Source organism: Phalacrocorax aristotelis, chromosome 6, assembly GCF_949628215.1.
Source record: "Phalacrocorax aristotelis chromosome 6, bGulAri2.1, whole genome shotgun sequence".
Taxonomy (NCBI): Eukaryota; Metazoa; Chordata; class Aves; order Suliformes; family Phalacrocoracidae; genus Phalacrocorax; species Phalacrocorax aristotelis.
Window position 1 is genome coordinate 10,768,972 of NC_134281.1, and position 12,153 is coordinate 10,781,124.

Below are 12,153 nucleotides of genomic sequence, written 5' to 3' on the forward strand. Positions count from 1 at the left end.
GTTGTTGACAATGTCTGCTGAAAATACAATGTAGAGGAAACTTCACCTTGTATGGAGATTTGGTAACCATGCACTCCTTACGTACCCTGCAAGTTTATAGGGTATGAAGGTCTCCTCCAGAAGATACTATGTATAATCAAAAATAAGGTTTAGAAATAAGTTCTCTGAAACTCTTCATGGCTGTCACGTAATAGCTGAAGAGGAAATTCCTGTGTTGCCCCAGTATCATAAAAGAGTCTAATGAGAAAGGCAATCAGCCAGATTCACCATTGGTTTATCAATCAAAACAAGAAGTTTGCTGTTCACATTTAATTAAACAATACATTAAATGCTGAGAAACAATTTTCAGATGGGGAAATTTCAGGTCATTATGTTGCAGCTTGCTGTTTGAAAGATTTAGGATGCAAATATGGTTAACTTGGTATCAACCACCAGTAACATGGCACAGTTACTCAGTGTCAAAGTAACAGAAATGCTACTAAAATGACCATCATAACACTTAGGAGTCACAGTCAGGCGTTACAAGTCCTTCATATTAGACACTAGAAAGACAGAATAGAAAGATAATTCCCACTGTGAAAAGCTTATAGCCTAGTTTGTTATATGACACTACAGAAGAATGGTTACAAATAAGCAGAAAAAAACCACAGACTGAAGATGTGTAAAGCTTACAGCAGAATACTCTGCAGAGATCCCCAAGTTTGTTGGTAAGTTCACACAAGAAAATGAAGCAATCTCCTGTTCTAGGAGAAGGGCTATAACCCTTCCAGCTGGGCGTTCCCACATATGTTCACAGTAGATGTGTACTGGATATCACACATATGGGAAGGCAGCAACTTAATCACATTGATTCACTGCACATTCTTTACACCGTCAAAATGCACATGCACAGTATATTCCATGCTGTCACTGGGACAGTGCTTCCATATGCCAAAAAATGTCAGATAAACATTACACTTCCCAAAAGTTTATCCAAGATTTTGGCAGCAAAAGATAACACATCTAAGGGCAAGCAATCTAGTTCTGTTCACATACCAATGACCCCTGGTGAATAAGCCCTAATGCTCAGGCATATTAGCACAGAGGTAGCAATGTAAATGAGGTCATTCCGCTTGAGAAACTGTATTAGTCTGCACTCGTGCAGGCTGAATGGCTGCATTTTGGTCAGTAGAAGCCAAGGGTCCAGCAGAAACTAACAGTTCCTGTTTCCTGCAGGAGAGGATCCCACTCATAAGCTGAAATTCAGCTGGACTGCTGCCAGCAGTTCAAAATCAGCCCACCTTCCTTTGATACATATGCTGCAGTTGCTAGCACATACCCTTGGCTGCCACCAGTAAGTTAGGTCATTATGATTTGTTGCCATAATTTCTTTTTCTGAGACATTTTTAAACAGTTTCAATCCTAAAATTTCTCCATTCCCTCCTTATATTGCAACTTTGGGGTGCCTACTCTAAGATTGTCATGTGGTAGAATACTACAGTGTATGTTGGTGATTAGATATAAACAAACTCCATGTGTGGTTCAAAAGTTCAGCTACAATTTAAATGCTTTGGAGTAGAAAGTGATAAAAAAGCAGACTAAAAAAAGTAGGAAAACATAGGATGAAAAATGCAGTTGAGAGGAGGAAAGAGAAAGTTGTAAATGAGCATAGAAGCAATTTAATTACCATATACAGCACACTTGTCAAATGCTACATTTCCCTGTTTTGATGTCTAATCTACAGAGGAAAGCTGCTTGCTGTTCCTTCCGAGGCAGTTTGGTTTTGCTTTAGTGATTCAGCAGATACCATTGGATCCTCTGCTCTGGACTTCTGCCAAGCACAGCCCAGAGAATTTCACCACCTGATTCCTGCACAGAGCTCAGTAACTTCTTGTTGAACTGGGGCATGTCTTTTAGGAAGACATCTGTTCCTGACTGGATCCATAGGTGAGTTGTTTCAATTATTAATTTCCCTTGCTGTTAAAAAATTTGCACTTTATTTCCCATTTGAATTTGCCAACTTTTGTTCTAACAGTCACAGGTTTGTACCCTGATGACAGCTCATCTATCTGTTCAGCATTAGACAATTCATATGTGCCAACCCAGTTATTTGGAAGGGGACAATTCTGTCTTTGGAAAGACTTTCCTTTAGAGGGGGCAAGAAAAACAACCTTTAAGAAAAACTCTTCAGCAAGAAAAACAGCCTTTAATAAAATCTCCTCTGTAACTAAAGAGTGAATCACAAGCTACAGGGAGAAACGATAGTGGCAGCAATCAGTAATAGCATGAGGAGCTAGAATGACAAGCTTGAATGTGTGCAGCCTGAAAGGCAGCTGTTCATGCAAAACTAGAACACCCTCTCAATGATTTTTTAATGACTCAGTGGTCCAGTGTTGGACTCTGCAAATCATCTTGAAAATGAAAGGGATGAAGTGCCCAAAAATTGTTTATCCTTATCACTTGGGCAAAGTCACTATAGCAAAAAGTTACCATAGTTACTCCTTAATGACAGCAAAAGCAAGTTTTAGCATTGATCATTGTTGTTGCTTTTAACTCCTATCCAATGTTTGTTGCTACTTGCAAATATCCAAACACCAACACCAGCCGCCCAGAACAAAGAACAGCACTAGGAGCAGGGAAGTGACTACCTATGGACTCAGCATAGCACCAGTGAGTGAAACAGACAACTGTGTGATCTTTCTGTAGGGTTAACCTACTAATGGCAACAGGGCATGGCGGAGGAACACAACCTTGCTAAAGCTGGCTTTGCAGAACAAGGGGGTTTGAACAAAATGGACAGCCTTCAGGGACACAGATTACTGTAATGCACCTTGTGAATCAATATGGACACAATGCAACTATGGCAAATATTAGTGCACCAATTCTGCCAAATGCCAAAAAGGGAAGAGATTAGAGAACTACCTAGGAAAAAAAATCAAAATTTTTATGAGTAATGTTAAGTATGCAGGGGGACAGTAATACTGGCTAGAAGGTAACTTGTATCAGGACAGCAGAATCTTCTCTATACTCTCTAGGATCTCACCATCTTGATTTTCTCTCTTCTCTGTTAACATGCATGCTACGTGCTTTCCTAAAACCCAACCTGAAATCCATGTGTCCATCCATTCACCCACTTGCAAGCTCCATATTATCTTTCTCCTTCTATGACTATGTATACATACACTCATATATATCGTGCTTATATATATTGTATATATGTGTGTGTATACATGTGTGTGTACTTACACACATATAGTATGCATGTGTGTATGTACTAGTTTAACTGTGATCAACACAGCACTTACTTTTCATCACAAAAGATGATTGCTTGTGTTCTCTATCTTACACTCCTTTATCTGCTCTCCATTTGAGTTTTATTTCAAGTCCACCTCCTTTTCTAGTTACCATTGTTTTATACTGCATGGACAGAGATGTCTGAAGCAAACAGGACTAGTTTGTTGCTACAATCATATAGCAAGCTGACCCAATGTCAACCAACATTCCCTATATATTCCACAATTCTGACATTCTTAATCTGAGATATGTAAATGCACATGTGAGATGGAACAACACGTTTTGACCTCGCAGGGAAAGCAGACATAGAAGTAGTGATTTTCAGCCAAAACAGTTTGCTTTTTACTCTGTGTATCAGGCATGAAATTAAAAATCACCAGAGCCATGTCTCAAGAACTAAGTTCAAGTTCTCTTGCATGCATGTACAATTTTGTCTATGAGAGACTGGCAGGTACATCACTGAGCACTGGAAGGGCTTGAATCAATATATGCTTCTGACTGACAGACGGTGAACCACATAGTACAAAACTACTCCACCAAGAGCCTCCTAGATGTTGTACCATAGCAGCTAAGCAGCTATTCAGGTTAATGTGGAAAAACCAAATGGAAAGGCCAGATGTGAAAAGCTGTGTGTGAGCCAGTTATTGCTCTCTCTTCTGTGGAAACCCTCTCTAGAAGGTATGGTTGACCCTATAGGACATGTGTTGGATTCCAAGCAAACTAATGCCTTTCATTGTGGGGAACACCAAAACAGAATGAATGGCTATCATACTGCAATTCAGCTTCTGCTCAGGGCACTTGTCAGATTGTGCTGGCTCACCCAGATTCAATTACAGACAAGCTGGCTTCCAGGAAGATTCACCATGAAGTCCAAATCAGTTATGTCAGATGAAGGGTCAGTGGTGGAAAGCCAAGGCTGATGAATGGCAGGCAAATGCTGACAAGCACCGTATGTGCTGGTTTTATGATGGGCTCAAGGGGGTTTATAGACCAAGACAGAACATGACAATGCTGATCATAACCAGGGAAAAAAATGCACTGATCACAGATTGCCAAGGCATAAGGGCACAACACTTTCAGGATTTGTTTATCAAAAGCACAACCACAAGTAGAAATGTGTTGCACTCACTTTTGAGGAGGGTTGGCTGAGCTACCAGTTATAACCAAATTAGCAATACAATAGCATCAATATAAGATGGTAAACAACATCATTTCTTGAAAAATAGTGTGAACTGCTAGGCTTTGCCTAAATGATTGCAGCATCTTTTTCTTTTTCTTGTCAGATTTGGGATGCAGGTATCACTCCACAATACTTCAAAGATAAATCATCATCTAGAGATGGAAGGAGAGAAACCTCACCACTGGCCTTCACTAGCCAGGATCTTTCTCAGATTCTCCCCAATCATTTGTCCTTCCATCTGACAAAGAGCAAAGTTCTGGACTGAATGAATGAAGGAAACCACAAAATGTTTTACACATATTTTGCAGCTAAGCAAATGAAGGATAAATGTTCAAGTTTTGATAAATCTAAAATGGGGAGCTCAGCTGCACTTCTATCACTAAGCAAGGAAGTTTCAATCAGTTTTGAGATAACTCTAGCACTCAAACATACTGCACAGCAGAAAATGTGCCTCACCTTCTCCCTCTGACAAGAAAGGTTAAACAAGATTGTATCATTTAGGCCCAATCCTATTTGTATTATTTTATATGGCAGAGCTGGTTCAAAGTGACCTAACCTTACAATGAATATCCAGGTTTGCTTTTGAACTTCCATAAGCTTGTTTAACCTATCAGGTTAACACAATGCTTAACTGATGGAGAACGGATGCTCAGCACTTGCCACATATCAATTCTCTTTTCTACCATTCCCATATGCAGATCTAAACATCTGCCTGCTTAACTGTTCACGTTGCTTGTGAGAGTTTTGAAACTGTGCCAACTCTGAAAGTCTATTGCATCCAGATCAAGTGTTCCACTAGACTGAAGATGTACAAAACTGTTTTGCCTACCACATTGTAAGTCAGGATGTAGTTTCAGAGCCAAATTTATCAGCTCGAGAAATTCTACTCCAGCTAAAGGAATATTCAGATACTTTCCTGAATACAGTAGTAAGACTAAGTGATGATTTCTTGCAACATGTTGATTCTATGCTCACAAAAGCACTAATAACGAAGATACAACTGATGGGTCAGGCACACTCTCCAGATGTGAATGCCTTACTATCTCTTTTATAGATCATGTTTAGCATGGAAAGAGGAAGCATGTTTGCCTAAGAAAGTGCAGCAAATACAGACAAAAGGAATGCTTGTGCAAGTGCTACTTACTGGCTAACCCTCTCAAGATCTTAACTGCAAATAGGTAGCAATGGAGTGGCAATATGAGGAAAGGCATAGGATGTTTGAACAGAAAGGACATGTCCTTGGACAGAAAAAAGGTGTAAAATAAAAGACACACGGCATCAAAACCAGAATGGCTCAAATAATGACCCTTGCTAACCAAAGATATGCTTTGAAAAAACTTACAAATAGACCCAACGTGGTTAAAGATTCCTTTTACATCAGAAGTTTAAGAGTATTGTATTATGTGTGGATACAGTGCAATGAACTGATTAAAAAATCCAGATGTTCTCTCCCCACTCAGCATGTCTGTAACTGATAAGCTCACAGAACAATTCTGAAGGGCATCCTCATCAGCAACCTTTGCTTTTTTCCAGACACACTGACCTGACATCCCAGACCACGGAAGAAAATTCATAGAAACACTATGTACTTTTACATACCTACATATTTTTTTTATGAATTGCAAACTTGATTTAGAGAAGGAAAACAGTTGATTTGTGAAACCTATAATTTAGGTATCGCACACCAAATCCAAGATACATGAATTAATGGAGTGATGCATTCTCAGTTTAGGAATCTATTCCTTTGTCTCAGCTGTCAGCTGTTAACCAACAGAAGCTGTCAACCCACCTCTTCCATTTCAGTTCTATAGAACTGTCACATTGGGCTGGAGAGTCAGTTACTTCCAGAATTTAGAAAATATAAACCAAAATTTACTTAGTAAGTAGTATTATGTCTCTTAGGATCTGGTCCTTGTGGGGCTGCGCTTGTGTAAGTCTTTTTACACTCAGATTCTAGATGATGGTAGTTCAAAACCTAATTTAAGAAGCACGGCTGGGATAAGGTAATCACATATAAAGATGTTATCAACTCTAAACATTGCACCTAGAGCATGTCTGGAATGGGAATCCTCTCAAACACTTCTGAGTTCTGTGGGAGTAGCAATTTCATTATCAAAACCAACTGGCAATTTTCCTGCTTCCATAGATGCTTTTCATAGCAATGGTGATGACTTTGTCAGGGGCCACAGTTCCCTCTTGGTGACCTTTTCATCTGCCCTAGAACTGCACTCACCAACGGGTGAAACAAGGATTCTGACATCTACTGCACTCACCAGTGGGTGAAACAAGGATTCTGACGTTTATATCTAGCAGTGAAGCAACATGGATTGCACATATCAGGCTACCGAGTCAAACAGAAAATTATCTCTTAATTTAGCTATCACCTGCCCCGATCAGTATCATGAATCTTATATGACTGTATCCACCAGCAATGTGAGAACGGGTATGCAATGATGCTGAAAGTCTAGAAAACAAAGGCAGCAACTTTATATGAAAAACAGGTAGCACAAGAGAGACTCAACAATAATTGAAATCAGCCCTTAAGATAAGGACCAACCGAAAATTCAAACTATACCTCTCACTACCCAGTTTTGAATTTGGTACCCTTCTTCAAATGTAGTTTTTATTTTTTAACATTGCTTGCCAATTCTTTAATTGTCCTCATTGTGGTTATAACATTACCATAGAGCTACTGCCATGGTGTATTCAAGAGGAGACAAAGAAGGAAGTCCTATGGCAAATCTTAATTTTATAGCATTCCTACAAAATAATCTCAAGCTCATGCGCTCCAGGTGACTCTCAGATTGATTTTGTGCTGTCACATCCATGCACACCCACAGACTCTAGCACACTTCATAAATGAATTCAAAGGGTACAAGGCAACAGTCAAGCTTGGCAAGTTATGTAGCTTTCTAATTTTTTAGTTGTTTCCTAGTGTGTATGTTGTTATTATTATTACTATTATTGTTGTTGTTGTTCCTGCTGCTGTTGTTATTGTAATTATTGTTGTTATTATTGCCTATCACTACTAAATTCTGATTCCCTGGTAATATTTACAGGCTACATTCAAACAGAGCTGTGCTGTGCTAGCCTCTATACACATTTGTAAGCAGCTCACCCTGGCCCAAAGGACATTGAACCAGAATTCTGGATCTTTCAAGGTTTGTCCTGTATTACCTTGGTTTCACATTTCACTTTGCTTTGGCTATTCCACCATTTTTCAAATCTTTCTGCTTATGCTACCTGTCAAGGAAATGTGCATTAGCCTTCAACAGGAAAAGGCTGTGTACCTGTAAGTGAAAAGCAATTAAGTTAATAATGAAAACAGTCAAGGTTTGTGTAGCTCTGTCAGAAAAATGAGGGGTTTATTATTAATGGTACATTGGTTGAGAAAGAGAAATGTTAACTCCTGTTTAGTTAACCTGTATATGCTTCGTACGCATTTTCCTTTTGTAAGAACTGGGGAATTAAACTGTATTAATAGATCCCTTTTAAGAGGGCAAGTTTGTGTGCAGAAAACCTTTGACCCACCAATCAATATTCACTAGTTCCAACTACAGATTGATATAAATGGAGTGCAAGCTTTTTCTGTTGCAATGAGAGAGCACTTACAATTATGAGCTGTGAAGGTTTAAATAGGTTTACAGCAGGTGGAGGAGAGAATATGAACAAGTTCATCTATGAGATGCAGGAATAAGTATGCTTGAATTTTGTAGATTTGTGTCAAATAGGTCACAAAATACTCCTGCTGTGGGCCAACTGTGTACTTGAAGATACTGGAAATGTGGATCCTAGGACTAACTTCTTAGGAACTGACTTGTCATTGCCATTCCCAGAATATTTTGCCCAGCATCCTTACCCCATAGCAACTTTATAGCACACTCTTGCTCCAGTTAGTTTAGGTATAGCTCTGTGCTAATAAATTTAAACAGCTTTTGGCTCTGGAATATAGCCTGCATCTGCTACACTGTTGTGGTGACTACAGGCCTCTGAGACATGTTTTCATTGCAAGAAACTTTCGGCTAGCAAAGGAAAGAATAGATCTATTGCCTGCCCCTTTCCTAGCTCTTTTTCAGGTTCCAGCAGTGGATGATGGCTAAGGGCTTGCTAGAGAGAAGGAGGAAAAGACAGAGGTACACCACTTACTGTATTTTTTACCACTGAAAAATCTCATGGATCTTACAGGAATTCTGAATGCAAGCCAGAGCAGTTTTGAAATCCCCTTGACTCATTGCAAGTCTCATAAGTATCAAGCTTTCTCAATAAAAACCAGTGCAAATATGGCCTAGAGCCACCCCTCCCTTCCGCACTTGATTTCCTTTCTGACTTCATTCTTGTACTGGCATAAAGAAACAGGGCCATGTTGGTGAAGTGTTTATTACAATCCATGACTACTTGAAATTAGAAGCGACTCATAAATAAAGTAGCACAGGCAGATTTGGGGTAAGCATATCTGATTTACAGACTACAATGCTATGCACAGAAATAGCCTTGATTAGTAGTCATCTCAATTTAGTAGCTGCCTACTTACAGCACAGTTTATAAAGAGACTTTGCCTTCATTCGTTAGCTGCTCTGGTTTAGTACAATATTTGCTCCTTTATCACACATACCTTTAAGCAAAACTGCAGGGGAAAGTGATTAAATGCAATTGAAGCAGTGCCTTCTAAACAAAGATATACAGGATGTTCCCTCTGCTAACGTAGCTGAAGGCCGTGATTATAATTTATAACAAAACAAATGCCCATATGCATGACATTACAAGCTCTGAACCATGATGTGCAGGTAATGAAACCGTACAATCCTTATTTATGCTATGAAACAAGCCGTTACTTTTATTGCAACTAGATAAACCTTTCTTCTGTTGCTGTATGCAGGTGCAGCACACAGTGAGTCAAGCAGGATTTGCAAACGCACCACAGTGGCAGGTAAGGGCTGCTGACTTCAGTATGCACTTGATTTTTAAGACCTCATACTCACAGGAGATACCAAATTTTCCTAAATGCTTATAACCAAGCAGGACAAACTGGTTTGAAAACATTCTGTAAACAAAACACAGCCTTACAAGACATGTTTTTAACCTTCCTTTGCCCCATTTGGCCCACTAGTAAACTGGAAGAAAATGTTCAGTCTCCTTTGTAAAGCACTTTGAGTTCAATGGATACCAGGTGCTAAGTACTGCAATATTAACAAGGAGTTGCATTACTATAAATTCATTGCCATTAATAACCACAAAATCATTATTATGAAAAAAACGGTAGGAGAATTTTGGATTGGGTGCAGCCTATCCTGCTGCAATATCTTCTGATTATAGCTACTAAAAGGCATGGCAAGTTCCCTAGAAGGCCACCCCAGTTACTAGATTAGAGAAAATGTAGAAAGATTTTTGTCTCTGCATTGTAATCACAAAACACAGGATTAGAGGAAAATAGGAAAAGTGTCAGTGCAGTAGGGTTCTCTTAGCTGCTTGGGAGTGGTAGCAGCTGCACGTTGGAACAGCCCCGAGGTCTCTGGGTGGCAGGCGGGCTCCATGCGCACTGATTTGCGCTGTGCAAGGAATAACTTTATGCTCTTTTTGCAAGTCTTCAGCCAGAACCGACTGCTTCCCCACAGCAGTGAAGAATGTTGTCTTGTGTTACTGTCCTTTAGTTTCAGCTCCATACCCTCCTATTACACCCTCATCCAACCCTATTTCTATGGCTGGCACTTTAATGAGAATTAAACCTACCAACACTTTTCTGATGTTAACTTTAATTTCAGTTTCTGCAGAACAGGTGTCATGAGGAATTAATACCATTGCATTTAGCAATTCAATTAATAAAAGTATATTAAAATTAAAGTAGTAATGAGTAAAAAAACTATTTAAACCTTTAACAGTGTCAGAATTCCCAAATTTCAGTAAAAATATGCAACCCTAATGAATTAATATTAACCCTGGAGCCTAAGAAAAAAATTTGAATTCTTTGCGATCCAATCACAACTCTGCTCTCGGACTAACCCGTTATTAATAATTTATCTTCTGGTGATGCAGGCTATTTTGTAATTTTATTTCATCAATTTCTAGTAGAGCAAAGATGACGTAGTTTGGTTCTGTTTTTCATCTCTAAAGACATGGGTAAATTATCTGTGGATGTAAAATTTGAGCTTATGACATCTAAATAAATCATTTTCCCGTAGAAGTAGCAGTAAACAGAAGTCATACTCTTATTGATCTTCACCTCACATTCCACACACTGGATCATAGCATTGGCATCCAGAACCTGAATGTAAAGTGCATATTTTTTTTACCATTATGATTGTAGAGCCAAGCTTGAATTTACACAGCAACAAAGCATATGTCACAGTTACCTGTCAGCATATGTGGATGGTTTGAATAAAGCTCTAGAGGTGTCAGCTGCTCTACTCTTCTCCATGACAGCCAGGTAGACCCCACAACTCCGCAGCTGTACCATCTGTCAATTATCCAACATGCAAAATACAAAAATTTTTCTATGAGAATTGCTGTGCTCCCGGCATGATGTGATATGACTTCCTGCTAGACCTGCTTGTACTCAGATCAGCTTTCCATCTTTCAGGGAGAAAGGTTTGGAACAACTTGAGGATCAATTGGGAGGCAATGGAGCAGCCAGGAAGATGGCTCAGGAAGCAATCTACAAGTCATCACATATCTAAGAAAAAACGGGATTCTATGTTGGATTGCTCGAAGAGCAGAATTTTAGGAGACAAATCATAAAGTTCTTTTGCAAACCACTGCAGACAACCCTATCTGCAAAAAATATTGACTGACAGAAACTGTCCTTCATACCTTTTATGTCACCTACTATTCTCAAATACGGGACTGTAGGTGTGCATGCTTTGGTGAGAGCAATAAAGAGTGAGAATGGCAAACACACCTAGCTAAGAGGACAATTTAAGTGAGTAAAACATTCTGGAACTTATGATATCTAAGGCAGGACTGAATGCTGCAGAATGTGATTCCATTTTGCCACAGAGCCTTCACTGAACTTAGTAGCTGCACATGAAAGGATCACAGGATCCGATCAATTTATGTATTCACTTCAAGATTTTTTAAAATGTAGGTAAAACCACATTGAGTGAAACTGTGAAAACACAACCCATTATGAAGTCCTAGTAGTGGTAAATACAAGTGGTGGAAGGTGTGTTTTGGAATATTTCTCCACATCCTCACACTTCTTTTGACTGTGGTGGTAAAAATATCTATGTGGAGCAAAACCAAATTAATAGAAAAAAACAGGATTTACAAAAATACTTCCCATTAAAGCTCAACATTTCCACAGTAAAGGAAATGTTTCATATACAATCATCTAGAATCCCTTCAGTAGAAAAGTTCCCATTCATAGTCATGGAAGCAAGACTGGATCCTGAATTATAGAGTACATTTGCATTCTTCATTTTAGTAATCATGCAAAGTTCAACTGTTTGGCTAGTGCTGACAAACAGCCATGAGAATGTGGTGACCAAACAGAAGCAATGCCAGGGAACACTGGCACATCATACAAGATTAACATTGGTATGATACACAGCCAGCAAAACTGCCAGTTACTTCAGACTCCCTTCTCTTCCCCTCAAAAGGAAAAAGTCTTCTTAAATACTCAGGAAGGGAAAACAGGCTGGTAAGCCAAGCCACTTGAATAAAAGATCTCTGGAACCAGATTTTTAGCTACATAAAACAGCTATCAC

At 39.1% G+C, this 12,153-nt stretch overlaps 1 long non-coding RNA gene across 1 annotated transcript; it reads left to right on the plus strand.

The window, feature by feature from the left end:
• The first annotated feature begins 1,821 nt into the window (after positions 1-1,821).
• LOC142058329 (uncharacterized) lies at positions 1,822-11,681 on the plus strand. The gene is made up of 4 exons (XR_012660912.1): positions 1,822-1,926; positions 7,513-7,614; positions 9,330-9,380; positions 11,028-11,681. It is a non-coding gene; the product is annotated as an uncharacterized LOC142058329 (long non-coding RNA).
• Positions 11,682-12,153: the final 472 nt, after the last annotated feature.